Source organism: Bombina bombina, unplaced genomic scaffold (genome assembly GCF_027579735.1).
Source record: "Bombina bombina isolate aBomBom1 unplaced genomic scaffold, aBomBom1.pri scaffold_451, whole genome shotgun sequence".
In the NCBI taxonomy this organism is placed as follows: domain Eukaryota; kingdom Metazoa; phylum Chordata; class Amphibia; order Anura; family Bombinatoridae; genus Bombina; species Bombina bombina.
Genome location: NW_026511396.1, coordinates 45,391 through 59,320, shown reverse-complemented (window position 1 = coordinate 59,320; position 13,930 = coordinate 45,391).

Here is a 13,930-nt window from a genome sequence, read left to right as displayed (position 1 = left end):
GTCCCTTCTCTCTCACCCTCTGCTTCATGTAAATGGTACACACACACACACACACATGCCCTCTCTTCCCTTCTCTCTCACCCTCTGATTCATGTAACTGGTACACACTCGCCCTCTCTTCCCTTCTCTCTCACCCTCTGATTCATGTAACTGGTACACACTCGCCCTCTCTTCCCTTCTCTCTCACTCTATGATTCATGTAAATGGTACACACACACATGCCCTCTCTTCCCTTCTCTCTCACCCTCTGCTTCATGTGAATGGTACACACACATGCCCTCTCTCACCCTCTGCTTTATGTGAATGGTACACACGCATGCCCTCTCTCACCCTCTGCTTCATGTGAGTGGTACACACGCATGCCCTCTGTCACCCTCTGCGTCATGTGAATGGTACACACGCATGCCCTCTCTCACCCTCTGCATCATGTGAATGGTACACACGCATGCCCTCTGTCACCCTCTGCGTCATGGGAATGGTACACACGCATGCCATCTCTCACCCTCTGCGTCATGTGAATGGTACACACGCATGCCATCTCTCACCCTCTGCGTCATGTGAATGGTACACACGCATGCCATCTCTCACCCTCTGCGTCATGTGAATGGTACACACGCATGCCCTCTGTCACCCTCTGCGTCATGTGAATGGTACACACGCATGCCCTCTGTCACCCTCTGCATCATGTGAATGGTACACACGCATGCTCTCTCTCACCCTCTGCTTCATGTGAGTGGTACACACACATGCCCTCTCTCACCCTCTGCGTCATGTGAATGGTACACACGCATGCCCTCTGTCACCCTCTGCTTCATGTGAATAGTACACACGCATGCCCTATCTTCCCTTTTTCTTTCTTCACCCTCTGCTTCATGTAAATGATACACACATGTGCCCTCTCTCACCCTCTGCGTCATGTGAATGGTACACACGCATTCCCTCTCTCACCCTCTGCTTCATGTGAATAGTACACACGCATGCCCTCTGTCACCCTCTGCTTCATGTGAATAGTACACACGCATGCCCTATCTTCCCTTTTTCTTTCTTCACGCTCTGCTTCATGTAAATGATACACACATGTGCCCTCTCTATCCCTCTTCTAGTTCATTAAATGGTATTCTTGAAACTTTTATTTTATTGTGAACTCAGACATTTGGGCCATTAATAAAGATTAAATATAGGAATAAATTGGCATCTGGTACTTTGTATTAAAAGGATATTTACAGTATATTACAATGACAGTAGTGGAACAATATTTAATCTATAGACTATTATATATAAATTTAAAGGGACATTCCGGTCAAAATTTAAATGCGCATAGATGAATTAAATCTCTGAATTGAAACATTTTTGCGCTATACAAGAATAAGCAAAAATACTAATAGTAAAAGTTTTCACTGTTTTAGTGTTATTATTTTTTTCTGCACGTGCATGTGAAGCATAGCTGGATTTTCTTTGTGCACCAGCATTTTAAATTCTACAGCTGCTCAGAGCACCTGCGGGACTTGTATCATGTCAGCAATTAACAAATTGAGTCATTACCAGATGGTAAAAGCACCTTAGGCTGTGTTTAAAATGCTGGTGCACGGTGCATTCTTAAATACATGTTTGAAACAGCTATAGCTTTTATTAGAAGCATTTTCGTTAATACATCTATATTACAAAAATGCTTCTATTCAAAATGCATCCATGTGGATTCTAATTTTGGCTGGAATGTTCCTTTTAAGTTATGAAATATGTTTTGGGTGTGTATGCCTCATACTCATACCTTCAAATTTGCAATATATTTTAAATATTTAACGTAACATCTGAATTTACAAATCTAATAAAATTACATTTTTGATGTTATTGATCAATCTCAATATGCCCTAAATATTAAAGGGACAATCTACTTTATTTTTTTTTGTTTAAAAGCTATATAATGCCTTTACTACTTTGCTAGACATTTCCTAACATGTCATAACTCTAATACAACAAGTTTTAAATGTTGGGGTCTAGAAAGAGCAGGAAACATAGAACCAATTCTGTTACAAAAGGAGACTAAATGGATATTCCCACTATATTCAATGATACCGTATGGCATGAATAGGAATAATAATTATTGGGTATATTTATGAATACTAAATAATTGGGGATTATATCTCAATCTAGTGTTTTTATAAATGATACCCATCTAGGTCACTAGCGTACAAAATACAATATGAATTAGTACCTCATTATTAATCTTATAGGCAGGCTAAATATGCCTTTGGAATTGTAAAGTTATGGAAGACTGTGTTGATTTGAATCATCAGGCCATTATAAACATTTTGTGAATATAAACCTTTATTTATAAATATGACAAATCCGCATTGAGGTATAATAAGGAAAATAAATTAGAGCTATGTTGTTTCAATCTATACATATTGTTGCTAAAATGTAGCTGTTATTGCAAGCTTTACAGCTAGACCTGCACATAAGATGGAATATCTTAGGGCTATACTCCCCAGATATACATTTTGCCCATCTATAATTTATCTCTGGATTTCACATATAAATAGCTTTGTTTTATTTTAGCACTGCAGTCGGCATAAATAAACGCAGCGTTAGACACAATATCAGTGAATTCTTCATGCCTGCATTGAAGGAATATCGACCTGATAGGCACACGCCCCCTTAGCATGACCAATGGCAGATGCAAGTCTGACGTTATGAGGGGGCGTGTATGCTAAGCCACAATTGGCGGCCGTTAATGGTGGTTCTTTCCCTATATAAAACACTGGATTTGGACACTCGGTTTGTCTAACTAATATTGAAAAAGGACCTTGATACTGTTTGAAACAAGTCTATTTGCTATAGCTCTCGGTGTGCTCTTCACCACCGTCACCTGAAGGCGACATATCCAGTTATCGGCCAGGAAACATGAGAATAAATAGCGCCACTGTTTTATGTAGTGGAATTGTCCTTTTAAGGACAGTTACATACTGGTTACTAATAGATTTTAATAGCATATATTAAAAGTTATATTTTATCAGCTTACTCAAGCATAATACTGATAGTGAGTGCTTTAGTCCCCTTCTTTCTCTTGGTTATTTTTTGGGTCTTCATATTTACAGAGGGTGGCACCGGATATAGTACTTTTATAGTTACCTTATCCTTATTATCACATTTCTCACTGTCACAGTGAGAATAGAAAACATTTTGTTTTTGTTATATTTACTACCCATTCCCCAGCTTCGCATAACTAACATTGTTATATTAATATACTTTATACTGAAATATTTGTATTGAAGTTTTCAGTGAATACAATTATACATGGATAATAACACTGGCTGTAATAATAAGCATATTTTCTCCATTACATCATCTTCAAATGATACAATTTTGTAAACATTAGTGATAACAAGTGTATCTAAGATCTATACTTTATAACCTCAGTTTACCTGTTTCTAAGCCCCTGCAAGTCATCTTATATCCGTGCCTTTTATTAGCTTTTTATAGCCATACAGTGCTAGTTCATATGGATAACATTGTGCTCACTCCCATGTAGAATGATAACTATGCAGGAGCAGCACTAATTAGCTGAAATGCATGATTGTGAAAGAAACTGAGATAAGGGGGCCATCTACAAGGTGATCAGAGGTAAAAAGTATACTAATATAACCGTGTTAGTTATGCAAAACTGTTGAATGGCTAATAAAGGCATTGTCTATTTTTAAACAATAACAATTTTCAAGTAGACTTTTCCTTTAAGTGTATGGCAATTAAGTACCCATTACTGTGTTAAATATTAGTTGCCTTTGGGGTGAGATAAAATCCTAAACCATTAAATGTTGTCTGCAATAAATGTTCTGACATAGAAACATAGATATTGACGGAAGATAAGAGCCATAGGCCCAGCAAGTCTGCCCGATATTACCTAACAGTATAAACCTATCTAGTTCGTAGGATAGCCTTATGCTTGTCCCAGGCATTTTTAAAGTCCCCCACAGTGTTTGTCATTACTACCTCTTGAGGAAGTTTATTCCATAAATCAATCACTCTTTCTGTAAAGAAGTTCTTCCTCATATGACATTAATACTGATGTAGATGTCAAAGCAGAGTATCTGAGTGTAATGTGTCAGCTGGAAGCTCCAATGCAGGAAATGTGTGACAGTGACAGTGAAGGTAAGTGCACGTGTGTGACAGTGAAGGTAAGTGCACGTGTGTGACAGTGAAGGTAAGTGCACGTGTGTGACAGTGAAGGTAAGTGCACGTGTGTGACGTGTCTTCTGTTTATGGGGTATTGCCTGGTGTTTATAGCTTATTGTCTGTAAGTGCTGTACATTATATCACCAGTCAGGGTGTCACCTCAATCACACACTGAGTGTCACAGTATAGCCTGATACTCACTGCCTAGTGTTTAGTTATCCTGATCACATGACACCCAAGCCCTATACAGCTGCTGTCATTTATATATGAGTATAATCATTACTGTTGTCATCTGATCAGCTGCAGATACATCAGTAGCACTTTGTAGGAGCATAAAATAAATCCCACAGCATTATATGATCTGCTCATCTGTATGTCCTGTCTGTATATTGTGAGTTAAAGGGGCATTGTACTTAAACCTTCTATAATACAGGGAGTGCAGAATTATTAGGCAAATGAGTATTTTGACCACATCATCCTCTTTATGCATGTTGTCTTACTCCAAGCTGTATAGGCTCGAAAGCCTACTACCAATTAAGCATATTAGGTGATGTGCATCTCTGTAATGAGAAGGGGTGTGGTCTAATGACATCAACACCCTATATCAGGTGTGCATAATTATTAGGCAACTTCCTTTCCTTTAGCAAAATGGATCAAAAGAAGGACTTGACAGGCTCAGAAAAGTCAAAAATAGTGAGATATTTTGCAGAGGGATGCAGCACTCTTAAAATTGCAAAGCTTCTGAAGCGTGATCATCGAACAATCAAGCGTTTCATTCAAAATAGTCAACAGGGTCGCAAGAAGCGTGTGGAAAAACCAAGGCGCAAAATAACTGCCCATGAACTGAGAAAAGTCAAGCGTGCAGCTGCCAAGATGCCACTTGCCACCAGTTTGGCCATATTTCAGAGCTGCAACATCACTGGAGTGCCCAAAAGCACAAGGTGTGCAATACTCAGAGACATGGCCAAGGTAAGAAAGGCTGAAAGACGACCACCACTGAACAAGACACACAAGCTGAAACGTCAAGACTGGGCCAAGAAATATCTCAAGACTGATTTTTCTAAGGTTTTATGGACTGATGAAATGAGAGTGAGTCTTGATGGGCCAGATGGATGGGCCTGTGGCTGGATTGGTAAAGGGCAGAGAGCTCCAGTCCGACTCAGACGCCAGCAAGGTGGAGTACTGGTTTGGGCTGGTATCATCAAAGATGAGCTTGTGGGGCCTTTTCGTGTTGAGGATGGAGTCAAGCTCAACTCCCAGTCCTACTGCCAGTTTCTGGAAGACACCTTCTTCAAGCAGTGGTACAGGAAGAAGTCTGCATCCTTTAAGAAAAACATGATTTTCATGCAGGACAATGCTCCATCACACGCGTCCAAGTACTCCACAGCGTGGCTGGCAAGAAAGGGTATAAAAGAAGAAAATCTAATGACATGGCCTCCTTGTTCACCTGATCTGAACCCCATTGAGAACCTGTGGTCCATTATCAAATGTGAGATTTACAAGGAGGGAAAACAGTACACCTCTCTGAACAGTGTCTGGGAGGCTGTGGTTGCTGCTGCACGCAATGTTGATGGTGAACAGATCAAAACACTGACAGAATCCATGGATGGCAGGCTTTTGAGTGTCCTTGCAAAGAAAGGTGGCTATATTGGTCACTGATTTGTTTTTGTTTTGTTTTTGAATGTCAGAAATGTATATTTGTGAATGTTGAGATGTTATATTGGTTTCACTGGTAAAAATAAATAATTGAAATGGGTATATATTTGTTTTTTGTTAAGTTGCTTAATAATTATGCACAGTAATAGTCACCTGCACACACAGATATCCCCCTAAAATAGCTATAACTAAAAACAAACTAAAAACTACTTCCAAAACTATTCAGCTTTGATATTAATGAGTTTTTTGGGTTCATTGAGAACATGGTTGTTGTTCAATAATAAAATTAATCCTCAAAAATACAACTTGCCTAATAATTCTGCACTCCCTGTACATGTGAAAGACCAGCAGAGAAACAGCTTTGTAATATTTATTTTTACGTGGATAATTTTAAAGGGACATTGAACTCTGCCAGCAAGCCACAACATTAAAGACAGAACCAACTAACTATTATTAGTGATAAATACCCAGTTGAGAAGTGGCAGCAGCGATGACTATGAAAATGTGCAATAGTGTACGCAGTTGAATTGCATATTCTAATGAGCTGTGAAGACGCACATGCAAATGCAGGGATGCAGCCCGTGGGTGAAACATTTATTTTAGATCAATTTAGGGCCAGATTACGAGTGACGCATTGGTTAACAGGGTATGAAATGGCTCAGTGGTGAAAAGGTTAAACTTGATAACTTGAATTATTTCTTTTATTTTTACTCTAAGAGAAAATGCCTTTGTCTTGAACTATATTAATCCCTTTATATATCTGATGTCTCTATCATATCACTGTGGTACTCTCTCTCACCCAGGCAATACAAGTTAAGATAATTAAATGGGCTATAGTGGGGTTTTAATAACCAGTGGGAAATGGATTTTATTTTAAAAACCTCACAGAACCCTGTAATACGTCTCATATGGGAATTCTGATTGGTTACAGTGAGGCTGTATTTGTAGCAAGTAAAGTAACTGATTCCCAGCTAACTCCCTTTACTGTATGACACAGGTTGTATTTACTGTTGTGCTGATGTAATTTCATGGGATGTTTCTTCCAGATGTGACTGCTACTGATGTAGGCTCAGGTTTATTTAACTTAAATTCCACTGTTTTTAAAAAAAAAAAAAATTTAAACTAACTTTTATAAAGATACCATGCAAAGAATGATTTATTTATTTATTTCTATTACTGATATTTTTTTCAGATGTAAACAATGCCAAAATTGTATGTAACACGGAACAAACAGAAGATCAGTGGCTAAGTAATATGACAGAAGCTGCAGAGCAGGGAATATGTGACACTATAAGTACAGGTAGGTGTACTAGTGTGATGTGAATCTGTGGTAAGCAGGGCACAGGTGAGTGTATTTGTATGACATATGGGGGATGCAGGGCACAGGTGAGTGTACATATGTGATGTGTCTGAGGGATGTAGGGCACAGGTGAGTGTACATATGTGATGTGTCTGAGGGATACAGGGCAGTAGGGCACAGGTGAGTGTACATATGTGATGTGTCTGAGGGATACAGGGCAGTAGGGCACAGGTGAGTGTACATATGTGATGTGTCTGAGGGATACAGGGCAGTAGGGCACAGGTGAGTGTACATATGTGATGTGTCTGAGGGATACAGGGTACAGGTGAGTGTAGCACCAAATTTAGTAGCGATCTCACCGAAAATGAGCAAGGAGAGAAGGTATATAGTATAAAAACGATCCTTTATTTCATCTGTTTAAAACCAGCATAAAGGCACAGCACAGGACACAGCTGACGCGTTTCCTGCCTCAGAGGCAGTTCATCAGAGCTAACAAACAAGCGTTACTCACAGCTGTTAAATAATTAAGGTAAGAGGTATTTCAGCCAATTGCAACTTGTTTAACACATTCAGTACCTCCATTTCAATAATCACTATACTTCATACACAAATATACACAATCCTATAACAACTTTTAAGAAAGCTCATTTAAAATGTAAAACATTAAGAAAGAGAATAGAAATAATGCAAAGCAATTTTTTCATACAATGTGATTTTAAATGATGATGGGAAAAGAAACACACAGAGGTTGCACATATTACATATGAATACAGTATAAAAGTCAAATGCCATATAATAATTGATAACTGTCCAATCTCTGCATACTAGGTGCCCTGTACAGAAACAAATCCTTGCCTCAGCCCTACAGTAAAGGAAAAGATTGTACAGCAAATGCTGATACCTATCTTGGATTATGGGGACATAGTATATGCACCTGCTCCACAAACTCACCATAATAAACTAAATACGTTATATAACTCGTTCTGCCGCTTTCTGCTACAATGTAACTACAGGACCCACCATTGTGACATGCTAAAAGAACTAAACTGGCTGTCGCTGGAATCCAGACGCACCCTCCATCTTTCCTGCCTTGTCTTTAAGAGCCTTTCTGAGAAGCTCCCACCCTACCTGAGCAGAATGCTCTCCCCTGCTATTCCCACCTCCTATAACCTCCGATCCAATAACAGCACATTATTTAGCTTGCCTCAATACAAAAAGAAAGCAGCTCGATCCTAATTTATAATAAATAATATAAGATCTAACATGGACTGGAATAATTATATCTAATTCCTATCTATAAACAATTTGACATTGCTAATCTTGTTCATACCATTGGGGGATCCAGTTCTTAATGTATAGATCCAAAACACTTCCTTTCTACTTAAAGCTTGATATCTGTCTCCTCCACGTATTCCCAAGGAAACATGTTCTATTCCTTGGAAACTAAAATAGCCTAAACTACTATCATGGAGTGCAAAGTGTTTAGCCACTGGTGTCTTAGGTATTTCTGCCTCTATTGATAGTAAATGCTCCCTTATCCTGTCCTTTAGTAATCTCGAAGTGAGTCCTACATATTGAAAATTACAATATAGACAAGTGATAAGGTAAACAACATATGTAGAGTTACAATCTATACAATCCCTGATTTTAAATGATTTACCTGTGTTTGTTGAAATAAAACTGTCACTTGTTTTAGCAAATTCACAGCATTTACAAGGCCTGCCACCACATCTATAGAAACCAGCTTTTCTGGATAGCCAATTTTTATTTGTGTTCGTCTCATTTTGATTTCTTTTGGAACTGAAATTCTTCATTATTTTCTCACCAATAGTTTCAGACTTCCTAGAGACAAAATTACACATGGCAGAAATAGATTGTAAATCTTTGTCATTTTCTAATATCGGCAACCTTTTTTTTATAATGTTGGAAATATCATTGTACTGTTTACTGAATTTTGTAACAAAGTTTATACCACTATTATCTGAACTTATTTTGATATTATCTTTCAACAGATTGTCCCTATTGTAATGGGAGACCTGTTCAGATATTTTCTTTAGGTCATAAGGCTTATAACCCCTATCTATAAGTCGTGATGTTAAATCATTAGCATGTTTCCAATAATTTTCAAGATTAGTACAATTGCGTCTAAGCCTTATATATTGACCTTTGGGTATGCCCTTTTTTAAATGTGATGGATGTAATGAGTCTGCTCTCAGTATAGTGTTGCCTGTTATATCTTTTCTGTAAACCTCCATGGTTACTTTATCTTCAGAATGACAAATTAGGACATCTAAGTATGGTATATTGTTTTCTGAGGCCTCAGATGTAAATCTTAGGTTCCTCACATTATTGTTCAGATAATCAAGACATTTTTCTAAAGCTTGGTTGGAGCCATCCCACACTATCAAGATATCATCAATGTATCTAGTGTACATTTTAATGTTATCTCTAAACTCATTCTGTTCATTAAATATTGTCTCAGTTTCAAAGTTTGCAAGGTAAAGATTCACATACGATGGGGCAAATTTTGCCCCCATCGCAGTGCCTCTTAATTTTAGAAAGAATTCTCCATTAAAGATAAAAAAAGTTATGTTCCAATAAGAAGGAAATGGCTTGTAGAATGAAATTAATTAGATTGATGTCATATTCTGAATACTTTTCTAACATTTTCTTGACTGCACTAATCCCTAACTCATGAGGAATACAAGAGTATAGGGATATAGCATTGATGGTTACAAATTTGTAACCATCTCTCCATGTGAAATTTTGTAATAGTCTCAACAAATGTTTAGTGTCTCTGAGGAAACCTGGTAACAATTGTACAACTGGCTGAAGTTGTGCATCAACCCATTGTCCCAATCTCTCTCCCAGGGAGCAAATAGCAGAGATAATTGGCCTCCCTGGGGTATTTTCCAAGGATTTGTGTATTTTTGGTAAGATCTTAAATACCGGGACTCTGGGTGTATCAACATAAATGAATTCTCCTGTTTTGACGGTCAATAAAGACTCCTCTAATCCTATGTCTAGTAGATGTTTTAACTCTCTCTGGTATTTAATTGTAGGATTAAACGTTAATTTCTTATATGTATGTATATCATTTAGTTGTCTATAAACCTCCGTTAAATATTGATCTTTATTGAGTATCACTATTGAACCACCCTTGTCTGAATTGACAACTACCAAATTGGGATTATTTTTTAGAGTGTTAAGTGCAACTTTGGTTTTTTATTTAGATTGTTTATATGAATGTGTTTCCTTCTGATTCTTTATATTGATTTCTTCAGATAAAGTTATCAAATCTTGTTCTAGTATGGAATGAAACAGGTGAGTGTACGTGTGTGATGTGTCTGAGGGATACAGGGCACAGGTGAGTGTACATGTGTGATGTGTCTGAGGGATACAGGGCACAGGTGAGTGTACGTGTGTGATGTGTCTGAGGGATACAGGGCACAGGTGAGTGTACGTGTGTGATGTGTCTGAGGGATACAGGGCACAGGTGAGTGTACATGTGTGATGTGTCTGAGGGATACAGGACACAGGTGAGTGTACGTGTGTGATGTGTCTGAGGGATACAGGGCACAGGTGAGTGTACATGTGTGATGTGTCAGGGATACAGGGCACAGGTGAGTGTACATGTGTGATGTGTCTGAAGGATGCAGGGCACAGGTGAGTGTACGTGTGTGATGTGTCTGAGGGATGCAGGGCACAGGTGAGTGTATGTGTGTGATGTGTCTGATGAACGCAGAGCACAGGTGAGTGTACGTTTGTGACATGTCTGTGGGAATCAGGGCACAGATGCTTTTACGTGTTTTCCTGTGGGAAACAGGAGAGTGTACGTGTGACATGTCTGATGGATGTGTGGCACAGGTGAGTGTACGTGTGTGGCATGCCTGAAGGATGCAGGGCACAGGTGAGTGTACGTGTGTGATGTGTCTGATGGACGCAGGGCACAGGTGAGTGTACATCTGGGACATGTCTGAGGGACGCAGGGCACAGATGATTCTACGTTTGTGACATGTCTGTAGGAAATAGGAGAGTGTACATGTGACATGTCTGAGGGATGCAGACCATAGGTGAGTGAACATGTGTGTGACATGTATGGGGGATACAGGGCACAGGTGAGTGTACGTATGTGATGTGTCTGAGGGATGCAGGGCACAGGTGAGTGTACGTATGTGATGTGTCTGTATGTGATGTGTCTGAGGGATGCATGGCACAGGTGAGTGTACATGTGTGTGACATGTATGGGGGATGCAGGGAACATGTGAGTGTACGTATGTGATGTGTCTGAGGGATGCATGGCACAGGTGAGTGTACATGTGTGTGACATGTATGGGGATGCAGGGCACATGTGAGTGTACGTATGTGATGTGTCTGAGGGATGCATGGCACAGGTGAGTGTACGTGTGTGATGTGTCTGAGGGATGCATGGCACAGGTGAGTTTACATGTGTGTGACATGTATGGGGGATGCAGGGCACATGTGAGTGTACGTATGTGATGTGTCTGTATGTGATGTGTCTGAGGGATGCATGGCACATGTGAGTGTACGTATGTGATGTGTCTGAGGGATGCATGGCACAGGTGAGTGTACATGTGTGTGACATGTATGGGGGATGCAGGGCACATGTGAGTGTACGTATGTGATGTGTCTAAGGGATGCATGGCACAGGTGAGTGTACGTGTGTGATGTGTCTGAGGGATGCATGGCACAGGTGAGTTTACATGTGTGTGACATGTATGGGGGATGCAGGGCACATGTGAGTGTACGTATGTGATGTGTCTGTATGTGATGTGTCTGAGGGATGCATGGCACATGTGAGTGTACGTATGTGATGTGTCTGAGGGATGCATGGCACAGGTGAGTGTACATGTGTGTGACATGTATGGGGGATGCAGGGCACATGTGAGTGTACGTATGTGATGTGTCTAAGGGATGCATGGCACAGGTGAGTGTACGTGTGTGATGTGTCTGAGGGATGCAGGGCACAGGTAAGGGTATGTATGTGACATGTAGGGGGGATGCAGGGCACAGGTGAGTGTACATGTGACATGTCTGACTTATGCAGGGCATAGTTGAGTGTATGTGTGTGATGTGTCTGAGGGGTGCATGGATTTTGTTTTCAAAAACCTCACAAAACCCTGTAATACGTCTCATATGGGAATTCTGATTGGTTACAATGAGGCTGTATTTTGTAGCAAGCAAAGTAACTGATTCCCAGCTAACTCCCTTTACTGTATGACACAGGTTGTATTTACTGTTGCGCTAATGTTATTATATGGGTTTGTTTCATCCAGATGTGACTGCTACTGATGTAGGCTCAGGTGTTTTTAACTTAAATTACACAATATATCACACTAAACTAATTTTTAAATAGAGCCCATGTAAATATCAATTTATTGATTGATTATTTTTTTTTAGGTGAAAAAGATGCTAAGATTTCATGTAACACAGAACAAACAGAAGATCAGTGGCTAAGTAATATGCCAGAATCAGCAGAGCAGGAAATATGTGACAATATAAATACAGGTGAGCGTACATGTGTGACTTGTCTGTGGGATGCAGGGTACAGGTGAGTGCATGTGTGTGATGTGTCTGAGGGACGCAGAGCAAAGGTGTGTGTACGTTCCTGACCATGGAACTCCAAGTAAGGTGAGTGTACATGTGTAGCATATCTGTGGGTTGCAGGGCACAGGTAAGTATGTGTGTGAAATGTCTGAGGGATACAGGGCACAGGTGAGTGTACATGTGTGATGTGTCTGAGGTATACAGGGCACAGGTGAGTGTACATGTGTGATGTGCCTGAGGGATACAGGGCACAGGTGAGTGTACATGTGTGATGTGTCTGAGGGATACAGGGCACAGGTGAGTGTACGTGTGTGAAATGTCTGAGGGATACAGGGCACAGGTGAGTGTACATGTGTGATGTGTCTGAGGTATACAGGGCACAGGTGAGTGTACATGTGTGATGTGCCTGAGGGATACAGGGCACAGGTGAGTGTACATGTGTGATGTGTCTGAGGGATACAGGGCACAGGTGAGTGTACGTGTGTGATATGTCTGAGGGATAGAGGGCACAGGTGAGTGTACGTGTGTGATGTGTCTGAGGGATACAGGGCACAGGTGAGTGTACATGTGTGATGTGTCTGAGGGATACAGGGCACAGGTGAGTGTACATGTGTGATGTGGCTGAGGGATACAGGGCACAGGTGAGTGTATTTGTATGACATGTATGGGGGATGCAGGGCACAGGTGAGTGTACGTGTGTGATGTGTCTGAGGGATACAGGGCACAGGTGAGTGTACATGTGTGATGTGTCTGAGGGATACAGGGCACAGGTGAGTGTATTTGTATGACATGTATGGGGGATGCAGGGCACAGGTGAGTGTACATGTGTGATGTGTCACAGTTGTGTGTGTGAGGCTGAATTTTCAAGTTTCGAATTGAGCTTGATGCCCCGTGTTTCTGGTGAGCCTTCAGGCTCGCCAGAAACACAAGTTATGAAGCAGTGATCTAAAGACCGCTGCTCCATAACCTGTCGGCCTGCTCTGAGGAGGCGGACAGACATCACCTGAAATCAACCAGATTGAATGCGATTGGGTTGATTGACACCCCCTGCAAGCGGCCGATTGGCCGCAAATCTGCAGGGGGCAGTATTGCACCAGCAGTGTACCAGAACTGCTGGTGCCATGATAAATGGCGAGAGTGTATGCTGTCAGAGTTTATCGATGTGCAGCGGACATGAGCCGCAATATCGGATCATGTCCGCTCACATCATGATAAATAGGCCCCTATGTGTGTGAT